Below are 12,034 nucleotides of genomic sequence, written 5' to 3' on the forward strand. Positions count from 1 at the left end.
AAATAAAAATTATATATATTTAAGATGTAAACACAATGTTTTGATATGTGCGCACCTGTGTGTGTGTATATATATCAGAAATGATCTCCATAAGAAAGTTAATTGACATACTATCACCTTGCATAGGTCCTTCCATATTTATTTATTTATTTATTTATCTGTTTATTTATTTAGTGATGAGAATACTTAAAATCTACTTACTCTTAACTCCAGGTTCACTTTGAATTATCTGCCACAGACAAGCTTCCGTGTACTTTACAAAGAACACATTAGTTTCTTTGTCCCCAGAGATTATTACAGTCTTCATTCACCAGCCTAGTGTTTACATTGCTTTTTCCCACATGAATGCTGAAATAAAGCTGTGTGACCCCAGAGTTTGCTCAGTTATGTAATGGCAAAGATCTTTCTTTTTTTTTACATAAGTCTGAAATTTATGTAGTACTCTTTTTTTCTCATTAATTTCTACTCACACTATGATGTGTCATTTGTATACAGTAATATAAACCTTGTGTGTATAAATGCTACAAAATTTATCCCCAGATTATTGAGTAGAGAACAATTCTAGGCTTCAGTGAAGATGTAAATGGGATGATTTTGGAAAATTGTTTGGCAGTCCCTCCAAAATTAAACATATAGTCCACCATTTACACTCCCAGATATATATTTAAACTAATTGAAAACATATGTCTACACAAATTATGCATATGAATGTTAATAGCAACATTAGTTAAAATAATTAAAAAGTACAAACAACCCAAATACCCATCAGTTGATGAAAGGGTAAATAAAATGTGGTATATTCATATAGTGTTACATTATTTAGTCAAAAAATAAGTACTTGATTTATTCCAAAGCATTGGTGAACCTTTGAAATATTATGCTGATGCATATGAAATGCCCAGTATAAAAATATCAAGGAAGACAGAATGTCAATTAGTAGTTGCCAGGGTTTCTTTTTGAGATGATAATAGTATTCTTAAATTATATAGTGGTGATTGTTGCACAATTATGTGACTATACTAAAAACCATTCAATTATATACTTCAAAAGACTACATTTTATAGTATGTAATTAATATTTCAATTTTTAAAATGGTGAGGACAAGATATGGATGTTTTTGTAGATTGAAACATACTTTACTTACCTCTGCTTCTGGCCAAATTAGAATAACAGAGGATGGATATATCCCCAAACAAATAAGAAACTGGCCAAAATATATGCATATGAAACAACAGTTTTCAAGCTGACTTTGGATATTAGGCAATAAAAAGGCATTGTTTTCTAGAGACATGAAATAAATAAGAGAACTTATTGTCCCAGCTTACTAAGAGGAGAAATATTCCAGGAGCAATACAGGGAGAACAAACAAAGGCCAAGGCTGATCTTTCTGAGCTGAACAGATAGCTATAGATATCTGCAGAAGACAAGGTATCTAGGATTTGCATCATAGTCTAAATTAAAACAGAAACATGATGAATCTAAGATAATACATGCAATAAAATGGAATAAAAGCCCCAGAACTAATAAGTTGGATTAGCAAGGTTGCATAATACAGCTCATATAGAAATATCAACTATATTTCTATACAAAAACAATAACATGAAGAGATTGAAATTTAAATACAATACCATCAAAATTATGAAATGCTTGTGTTAAATCCAAATAAAGACATGCAACACTTGTACATTCAAATCATGGCTAAGATAATACCTGAGTTAAGTGAGTTAAGTGGAGAGTTACAGTGTTTTTAGGGATTGGAAGGCTCAAAATTGCTAAGATAATAATTCTCCCTAAATTGATCTATAAGTTTCATATGATACCTATCAAAATCTCAGATTTTATATTGTTAGAAATTGACAAGATAATTCTAAAATGTATATAAATGAAAAACACATAGAATAGGAAAAAAAAACTTTGAAAAAAATAACAAAGCTGAAAGACTATTACCTAAAGTTGACTTATATGAAAAATCACACCTACATCATAGTTATAAAAATACAGACAAAAGGATCAATGGAATTGAACAGAATCCAGACAGAAGACCTCATATATATTTAATTGACTTTCAAGAAAGAACTTCAGTGAAGGAACTCTTAAGTTTTTTCAACAAATTTTGCTGGAACAATTGGACGTCTGTATGTACAAAAGGAACTTCTAGGAGATCCAAGATGGCTGCAAAGTAGCTGGACGCTCCATCCACTGGCTCCCAGCCCGGGACTGGTCTTGCAGTAAACCACAGAACAATCAACTCAAAAACCTAGCTAAGTGTGAGTGACTGTGACTGTGTGCAAGTGAGCATGTATACAAATATGTGTGCAAATGTGCGTGAGTGGGCGAGAACATGCTCACGGGCAGAGAATCCGCAGCCAGGGCCCTCCTTGTGGAACAGCTGCTATTGTCCCCGCTGCTCAGCCCAGCACTTCTGTCTGTGCAGATTTGGGACAGGAGCCACTTTGAGGAATTTAATATACCCTCCTCAGGAAGAAGCCTCCAGAGTGCTCACACCTTGACCCCCGATGATCTCTGTGCCCTCTGCCCTGGGCAAAGCAGCACACCCTGCTGCCAAGACGAGCAAGGAAGGATTTGGGTCCTGCAGTACTACTGGGAAGGTGGCTGACAACTCTCTGGCCCTGGGCACCACGGAACCTAGAACGGGCAGAGTCTGACTGAGGAGGCGACAGATAAGCCCAGGAGCTGGCAGCGCAGGGGTTGGAGAGAGGTGGATGGGGCAGTGCTGACTGAGCAGCAGCGCAGTAACAGGCCCCCAACGCTGAAACTCAGGGGAGGAGCAGTGGGAGCACTGTCCCATGTTATAGTATTGTTGGGAACCGCCCTGCCTGGTTTCAGAGGCTGTAACCCCCCATGATTAAGGCTGAGTCAGAGTTGGGACCATAAGCCACTAAGGAGACAAAGCTTGTCTCCCTGGCAGGTGTACCACCTCTGCCCACTTCACCCTGCTTGGCCCTGAGCTTGGCCAGTTAGCCAATGACAGGTAAGAATCCTCGAGGGAGGATCAACCTAAGACAGGCATGGTCACGGAAGAGGCCCGCAGGGAGGGACTCCGGGGGCTGTGGAAAAAGGGGGTGATGGACCCTCGCCCCTCGGCTTTGAAATAGCCTGAGTCCTCATTCTGTCTACAAGAAGTCTCCTAATCTCTTGGCTGCCTTACTTCCCTTGCCTGACTTAAGCCTGAAGCAATAACAGAGGGCAGTGCAGTTCTGTGCTGGGAGGGGCAGATTCCCTGGGGAATCAGGCCTAACAAAAATACATACATTCCTGTGAAACCTACTTAATTTGTACCCTCAGTTTAAGAGATAAGGGTCCAGACCTGAGATGAGTCTGGTGCCTAAAGTTTTATGGCCCTCTAACTAATTGGCTGTAACTCAGAATAAGCCCTCAAAGTTCTCTGTAAATCCTGTATTGTGTAACCCTTACTGGCTGACAATGATTTATGAGCTTTATCTGCATTCCTATGCGAATGAACCTAATAAAAGCCCCTGGAGAGAGAGGCTCTGGGCCCTTCTCCTTTGAGAGAAGCGGCCACCTTTCCTCCCCAAGCAGATCATGTCTTGGTAGTCTTTTTCTTCATCCGTGGCAGACGGGAGGGCTGCGTTAAAGCCCCCCCGACATCTGGTGCCTGGAACAGGGACCTGAGGATTTTCAGGACCTGCATGGACCAGAGCCTTCGAGCCACCATCGCCACGGCTTCATCCATGACGGACTGGGGGGCTGCGTTAAAGCCCCCCGACATAGTATTATGCCAGACTCTACCCAGTGTCATGCAGGGGAAAGCCAGAGAGAAATGCTGTATAAAACTATCAGGGGTACCAGCAGGCTTTTCGGGGAGGTGGAGTTCTTGGAGAGCAAGCCCCCTAGGGCTCAGTGTTGCAGTGTGGAGGCCACATAGAAAATATTTTATAAGAAAAACAGAGGAGAAACTTGAGACTGCAGGGACCCTGTGCTTGGGTGTGTGGTGGCCAAGCAGGGGACTGTACAGAGAGGAGAGTTCAGGCCTCAGTTTCCTGCATAAGTGGCAGTCCAAGAGCTGAATACCTGAGTTTCTTTGCAGCGAGCCTGGTCCCCTCACAGACAGGCGTGCCCAACCTCCACCTGTGGAATTAGAGACATTGCAGATAAGTGAGATCAGGCTCATGAGCCCACAGAGGAAAGAAGGAAAAACTCTGAAAGGACTCTTTCAGAACTACTACCAGATACTGTGAGCTACAGTGTTTCTCCAGCCTAGATCCACTAAAACCAGCAAAGCAGGGAGATTAGAAACAGGCACAACAAGGGGTGCTCAGGGCCCCCACCAGCTCCGGCTCTTAGACAGAGACGCCATCTGCACCAACTAGGAAAGAACTGCCCCCTTTACACAGGTTGGCCCCTCATAGAAAACAGAAAGCTAATTGAACAGAAACCACACATTATTGAAAATAATCTGGGACAGACCAAGATGTGTGGTGAGGGACTGGGGAACACACACCCACCATCTTCCCTCACAACAGAACAGCACCCCTCCAGGCTTACCCAGGGATTTCACCCTCCCAATAGCACCAGAAGCCCCCTTGGAGGCAGGCGGAGATTGTACTGGAAGTGCTCTCAGGTGGTTAGATGAACCACTATGGGACCCTGTGCTGATGGAAACCCAGTAGAGCATTACATTAGGGACCAGCCAAGCCTGAAGGACATAGTCATAGACTGTGGATCGCTGGTAGTCTCGAACAGGCTACCTAAGGCCAGTCTAGGACACCATCTGATATTACCAGGGGCAGATCTAGAAAGAGTAGACCGTGCAAAATGATAGAGTCTGCTGAGACGAACTCCGCCACGGTCTTCTTCATTATATGCATTATTTTTTCACCTGCATAACTTTTTAGCATTCATTTCTTTTTCCTATTTGTTCCTATTATTTCACTAGTTTTCTTATTTTAGTTTATTGCAAATCTAATATTTTACTCCTCTATTCTCTTATTTCATTTTGCCTTATTCTATCTTCTTGTTTTAAGTTTTATCTTTTCACTTGCTACGATTTGTTTCTATTCCTCACTCTTACTATTCCCCCACTCCAGCCTCTCAAAACCATTTTTCTTGTCATTAGCTATCTCACTCTCTTTTCCCCATTCTTAAAATATCCTTATTCTTTCTCCACATTTATTAATCTTTGCTTGTTGGTTGTTGATATGGTAGTTGTTGTTTCATTTCTTTAATTTTATTACTAGATCTTCATTATTTTTGTATTTCAAATCTCAAATCTCACTGTTTCCTTCTCCTACTCCATTTTGCCTTCCTCCTGCTTTTTCTTTTTTTCATTTTAAATTTCACCTTTTTCCTCTCTTAGCCTGGTTTTAATTCCTCACTCTTATTATTTCTTCTTCCTCTATCCTCTTAAATTCACTTTTCTTTCATTTAGACATGTATATGAGCTTTTTCCCTTTCTTTTTCCCAGCTTATTCCCTTTCTACCTGTATTAATATTTGCTCACTTGTCATTGATATTGCTATAGTGGATTTTTTCTATTTGGTTCCTATTTTTTTCACTATTTAAAATAATTTTTAAGCCTCATATTATACTCTTCCCTTCTCTTACTCTAGTATGCCATCTTCCATCACTATTTATGGCATAAATATTATGTTCTTTCTTTCTTTGCCTTCTTTCTCTAGTCTTATTATTTTTTCTTTCTGCTACACACTGAAAATCATTTTCTTTCTCTTACTCATCTGATTTTCAATTTTCCTTTCTTGTAATAGTATTAATCTCTTCAAAACTTTATTAACATTTGCTCATTTGTTGTTAGTAGTGTTGTTGTGGGTGAGAGTTATTTTTGCAGGTGTGGGTTGTTTCTTGGGTTGGTTCATTTTTTTCTGGCAGCACCTATACTCCAGCACACAGGATGTGGTGGGCAGAGCGACTCTCAGTCAGCCAGCTGGAGGGAAGAATGCACCAAAGCTTGATCCAATAACAACCAACACCAATTACAACAAAAGAGCCCACATAAATGGCACAAAGGACATTCTAAGAGCAACCACCTCAGGAGATCAAGGAGACTGCACCACAGAGTCCCACTGGTATCCTACCACAGAAGGCCATACCACAAAGACATGGAGTCAAAATTGATCAACCTAGTACACATAAACAAACAAGAAGAGTCACCTAAAATAGGAAGAGAAAGAAACAACCCCCAGTCAAAAGGAAAGGAGGAATCCCCAGAAGGAGTCCTAAATGAAATTAAGGCAAACAATGTATCTGATGTAGAGTTCAAAATAATGATTATAAGGATGCTCAGGAAGCTCAGTGGGAACTACAATGGACTCTATGGAAACTATAAGGAACTTACTCTGAACTATATCAGCTTGAAAAAGGACATAGAAACTATGAAGAACAGCCAGGAGGAAATGAAGAATACAACATCCAACATGAAGAATACACTAGAAGGAATTAAAAGCAGGCTAGATGAAGTAGAGGGTGGAATTAGTGAGTTGGAGAACAAGTTAGGAAAAAAACCCAGACAGTGCAACAAAACCAGAAAAGACTCAAAAAGAATGAATACAGTTTAAAGGAGCTGCAGGACAACATGAAACATAATAATATTCATATCAGAGGTATACCAAAAGGGGAAGAATAGGAGAAAAGTGATAGAAAACCTGTTTGAAAACTAATGATAAAAAACTTCCCTAACTTGGTGAAAGAAAATTTCTCACAAGTCCAGGAAGCACAGAGGGTCCCAATCAAGATGAACCCAAAGAGGCCCACTCCAAAACACATAATTAAAATGGCAAAATTTAAAGAAAGAGAATTTAAAGGCAGCAAGGCAGAAACAGCCAGTAACATACAAGGGAGCTCCAATAAGGCAATCAGCTGTTTTCTCAATAGAAAGACTATAAGCCAGGGTGGAATGGCACAAAATATTCCAAATAATGAAAAGCAAAGACCTGCTACCAAGACTACTCTATCCAACAAGGCTTTTGGTTAAAATGGAAGGCAAAATAAGGTGTTTACTAAACCAAAAAAAGAAAAAAAGAAAGACTAAAAGAATACATCTCCACCAAATTAGCAATGCAAGAGATGCTAAAGGGACTACTTTAAGAAGATGAAGAAAAAGAGAGAGAGAGAGGGACATAGGCACAAAGGGAAAGAATGATAATGAATAAATATCAATCAATAAAAACCTTAAATGTAAATGGATTAAATGTTCCAATCAAAAGACATGGGGTAGTATAATGGATAAGAAAATATGATCAGCATACATGCTGTCTACAAGAGACCCACCTCAGAACAAAAGATCTATACAGACCAAAAGTGAAGGCATGGAAAAGAAATTCCACGTAAATGAACATGGAAAAAAAAAAAAAAAACACTGGGATACCAACACTTACATCAGACAACATAGACTTGAAAACAAAGCCAAAAAAGACACAAAGAAGGTTATGACATTATACTTAAAGGAGTAGTCTGTCCAGAAGATATAACCCCTTTAATCATATGTGCAATCAACATAGGTGCACCAAAACATATAGGGAAAATCTCAGAAGACTTCAAGAAAGATATTGACAGCAACACACTCATCATAGAATATTTCAATATTTCACTGTCAACAATGGACAGAACTTCCAAGAAAAGTATCAACAGGGATATTTTAGCATTGAAAGACACTCCAGATCAGTTGGAGTTATTGATAAATGCAGAACTTGCAACCCCAAGGAAACAAAATGTGCATTCTTTTCAAATGCACATGAAATATTTTCAAAGATAGACCACATGGTAGAACACAAAAGAACAAATTTAAGAAAATTGTAATCATGTTAAGCATCTTCTCAGATCACAAAGGGCTAGAAACTAGAAACCCACCTCAAGGAAAAAACCTCAAAAACATCAAAACACATGGAGACTGAATAATGATTAAATAATGAATGGGGGGTTAACAATGAAATCAAGGAACAAATCAAAAAGTATATGGAAACAAATTAAAATGAACACACAACAACCCAAAACCTATGGGACAGAGTGAAGGCAGTCCTAAGAAGAAAGTTCATAGCAATACAGGCCTACCTAAAAAAGAGAGAAAACTCTCAAGTGGATAACTGAACCCTACATCTACAAGAACTAGAGGAACAACAACAAACAAAGCTAAGGGTTACTAGAAGGAAGGAAATAATGAAGAACAGAGCAGAGTTAAATGACATAGAGAAAAACAATTGAAAGAATCAATGAATCCAGGAGCTGGTAAAGGGAAAAAAAATTGAGAAACCTTTAGTCATACTCACCAGAAAAAAAGAGAGAAGACCAAAATAAATTAAATCAGAAACAAAAGAAGAGATGTTACAACTGATATCACAGAATATAAAGGATTGTAAGAAATTATTATGAATAAGTACATGCCAAGGAATTGGACAACCAGGGCAAAATGGACAAATTTCTAGAAACATGCAATATTTCATAACTGCATCAAAAAAAGTAGAAAGCCTGAATAGACCAATAACAACTATTGAATATTGAGGCAGTAATCAAAAATTCCTGGCACACAAAAGCCCTGGACTGGATGGCTTCATAGACAAATGCTACCCATCACTTAAACAAGAACAAACTCCTACCCTTCTCAAACTATTCCAAAAATCCAAGAAGAGGAAAGACTCTCAACATATTTTCACAAGGCCAGTATCATCCTAATTCCAAAAACCAGTAAAGAAACAACAAATAAAGAAAACTACAGGCCAATATCTCTGATAAATATATATTCTAAAATTCTCAAGAAAATGTTGGCAATCCAGATCCATCCATATATTAAAAGAGATTATACACTATGATCAAGTGGAATTCATAGCAGAGATGCAAGGATGGTACAATATTCACAAATCAATGAATGTAATACACCATATAAAGAAAAGGCAGGATGAAAATCATATGATAACATCAACAGATGCCAAAAAAGCATTTTATAAAGTCTGACACTCATATGTTAGAAAACACTCAGCAAAGTGGGAATAGAGGGAGCCTAACTCAACATAATAAAGGCCATATATGAGAAACATACAGCCAACATCACACTCAATGGGCAAAAACTAAAAAGTTTCCCTTAAGATCAGGAACAAGACAAAGGTATCTGCATTCACCACTTTCATTCAACACAGTACTGGAAATTCTAGCCACAGTAATCAGAGAAGAAAAAGAAACAAAGGGATACATATAGAAAAGGAGGAAGTAAAACTGTCATTATTTGCAGATAAAATGGTAGTTTACAGAGAAAACCCTATAGGCTCCACCAAAAAACTACTTGACCTAATACGTTAATTTGGTAAAAGAGCAGGATACAAAGTCAATATTCAGAAATCAAGGGCATTTTTTACACCAACAATAAATTGTCATAAACTATAGTAAAAAGAAAATAAAGTACCTCAGAATAAACTTAACTAAAGAGGTAAAAGACCTGTAGTTCTCCATCTACAGAACACTGAAGAAAGAAATTAAGGAAGACACAAATAAATGGAAGCATGAACTGTGTTCATGGATTGGAAGAATTAACATTGTTAAAATGTCCATACTACCCCAAACAACCTATAGATTCAACCAATACCTATTAAAATACCAATGGCATATTTCACAGATTTCAAAGTAGGAGGGATCACAATACTTGATATTAAACTATACTACAAGGTCACTGTAATCAAAAGAGTCTAGTAATGGCATAAGAACAAACACATAGATCAATGGAACATAATAGAGAAGCCAGAAACAAACACATGTCTCTATGGTCAATTAATACTTGACAAAGGGGGCAGGAACATAAAATGGAGGAAAAATAGCCTTCAAAATAAACAGTGTTGGAAGATCTGGACAGGTGCATACAAAAAAGAAAAAAGAAAGAAAGAAATGGCCACCAACTTACACTATACACAACAATAAACTCTAGATAGAGAAAAGACTTAAATATATGCTGTGGCACCATAAATGTTCTATAGGAAAACATAGGCAGTAAAATTTCACATATGCCTCACAGCAATATTTTTGCCCATCTGCCTCCTAGGGCAAGGGAAATAAAGGGAAGAATAAACAAATGGGACTACATCAAATTAAAAAAGCTTCTGCAAGGCTAAAGAGACCATCATCAAAATGAATAGTGATCTGACTGTATGGGAAAATATATTTGTCAATGATGACTTGGACAAGAGTTTGATTTTTAAAACCTATAAAGAACTCTTAAGATTCATGATTGGGAAGACAAGCAATGCAAGTAAAAAAGGGGCAAATGACCTGAATAGACACTTCTGCAAGGAGGACATACAGAGACCAGAGCCATATGAAAGGATGCTCAAATCGCTAGCCATCAGAGATATGAAAATTAAAACCACAATGATATGTCAGCTTACACCTGTCAGAATGGCCATCATTAAAAAATCAGCAAACAACAAGTGGTGGTAAGGATGTGGAGAAAATGGAACTCTAGTGCACTGTTGGTTGGAATCCAGACTGGTGCAGCCACTGTATAAATCAGTATGGAATTTCCTCAAAAAACTAAAAATGGAACTGTTGTTTGACCCAGTGATTCCACTGCTGGGTTAACACCCTAAGAATCCTGAAACACCAATTCAAAGAACTTATGTACCCCAATGTTCATAGCAGCAGTATTTGCAGTAGCCAAGTGCTGGAAATATCCTAAGTGTCCATTAGCAAATGAGTGGATCAAAAAACTGTGGTACATATACACAGTGGAATACTGCACAACAGAAAGAAAGAAGGAACTCCTATGTTTTGTGACAGCAAAGATGGAACTTGAGAATATTATACTAAGTGAAATAAGCCAGGATGTAAGAGGAACCTAATGAACAAAACAAACAAATGAGCAAAATAGAACCAGAGGAATGGAAACAAGGAACAGACAGACATCACCCAAAGGGGAGGCAGGAGGGGGATAAGCGTGGAAAGAAGGGGAAGGGACTAGTCAGCGAACGTGTATGAATGATGTATGGGCAGGATAACAGTGTAGGGATTGACTGTGGGAGTGGGGCTTGGGCTGGGTGGAGGAGGGCAAAGGGGGAAAATATGGGGACAACTGTAATAGAATAACAATAAAATATTGTACAAATGAACTTCTATCCATACCTTGCTCTATATACAAAAATGTACTCAAAATGGATCTTAAGCTTAAATGTGTTTCATAGAACTATAAAACTTCTAGAAGAAAATTTAGGATTAATATTTTGACCTTTGCAATACAAAATTTATAAGATACACCAAAAGGAAAATCCATGAAAAAAGAAAAAAATCCATTAATTTGATCTCATTAAAATTCAGAAAAACCTGTTAATATAAGAAAAGAACAACCATGACAGAAAGAACATTTTTGTAAACCACATGATAAAGTACTTATATCTAAAATATATAAGGAATGTACCATAGTTTTTTTTTTTTTATCCACTCATTTACTGATAGGTACTTAGGTTGCTTCCAGCATTTGGCTATCGTAAATTGTGCTGCTATGAACATAAGGGTGAATAGGTTCATTTGAATTGATTCTTAGAGTATAATCCCAGCAGTTCCATTGCATTGGGTCAAATGCAGTTCCATTTTTTGTTTTCTGAGGAAACTGCATACTGTTTTCCATGGTGGCTGCACGAGTCTACATTCCCACCAACAATGTACTAGGGTTCACTTTTCTTCATAACCTCTCTAGCACTTGTTTGTTGATTCATTTATGATGTCCATTTTGACCAGTGTGAAGTGGCATCTCATTGTGGTTTTCATTTTCATCTCTCTGATGTCTAGTGATGCTGAGCATCATTTCATATGTCTTTGGTCTCTGTGTATGTCCTCCTTGGAGAAGTGTCTGTTTAGGCAGTTTGCCCATCTTTTAATTGGGTTGTTTGTCTTCCTGGAGTAGAGTCATGTGAGTTCTTTATGTATTGGGAGATCAAACCCTTGTCCAAGGTATCATTTGCAAATATATTTTCTCATACAGTTGGTCCCTTTTTCATTTTACTGCTGTTTTCTTTAGCCGTGCATTTACACAATGGGATACTATTCAGCAGAAAGAAAGAAGGAG

The 12,034-nt window shown here is 38.0% G+C and overlaps 1 pseudogene; it reads left to right on the top strand.

The window, feature by feature from the left end:
• Positions 1-6,098: 6,098 nt before the first annotated feature.
• Positions 6,099-12,034, top strand: part of LOC112311438 (mitotic spindle assembly checkpoint protein MAD2A pseudogene) — a 103,628-nt pseudogene continuing 97,692 nt past the window's right edge.

The sequence above is a fragment of the Desmodus rotundus genome, chromosome 13 (assembly GCF_022682495.2).
Source record: "Desmodus rotundus isolate HL8 chromosome 13, HLdesRot8A.1, whole genome shotgun sequence".
NCBI classification, from domain to species: domain Eukaryota; kingdom Metazoa; phylum Chordata; class Mammalia; order Chiroptera; family Phyllostomidae; genus Desmodus; species Desmodus rotundus.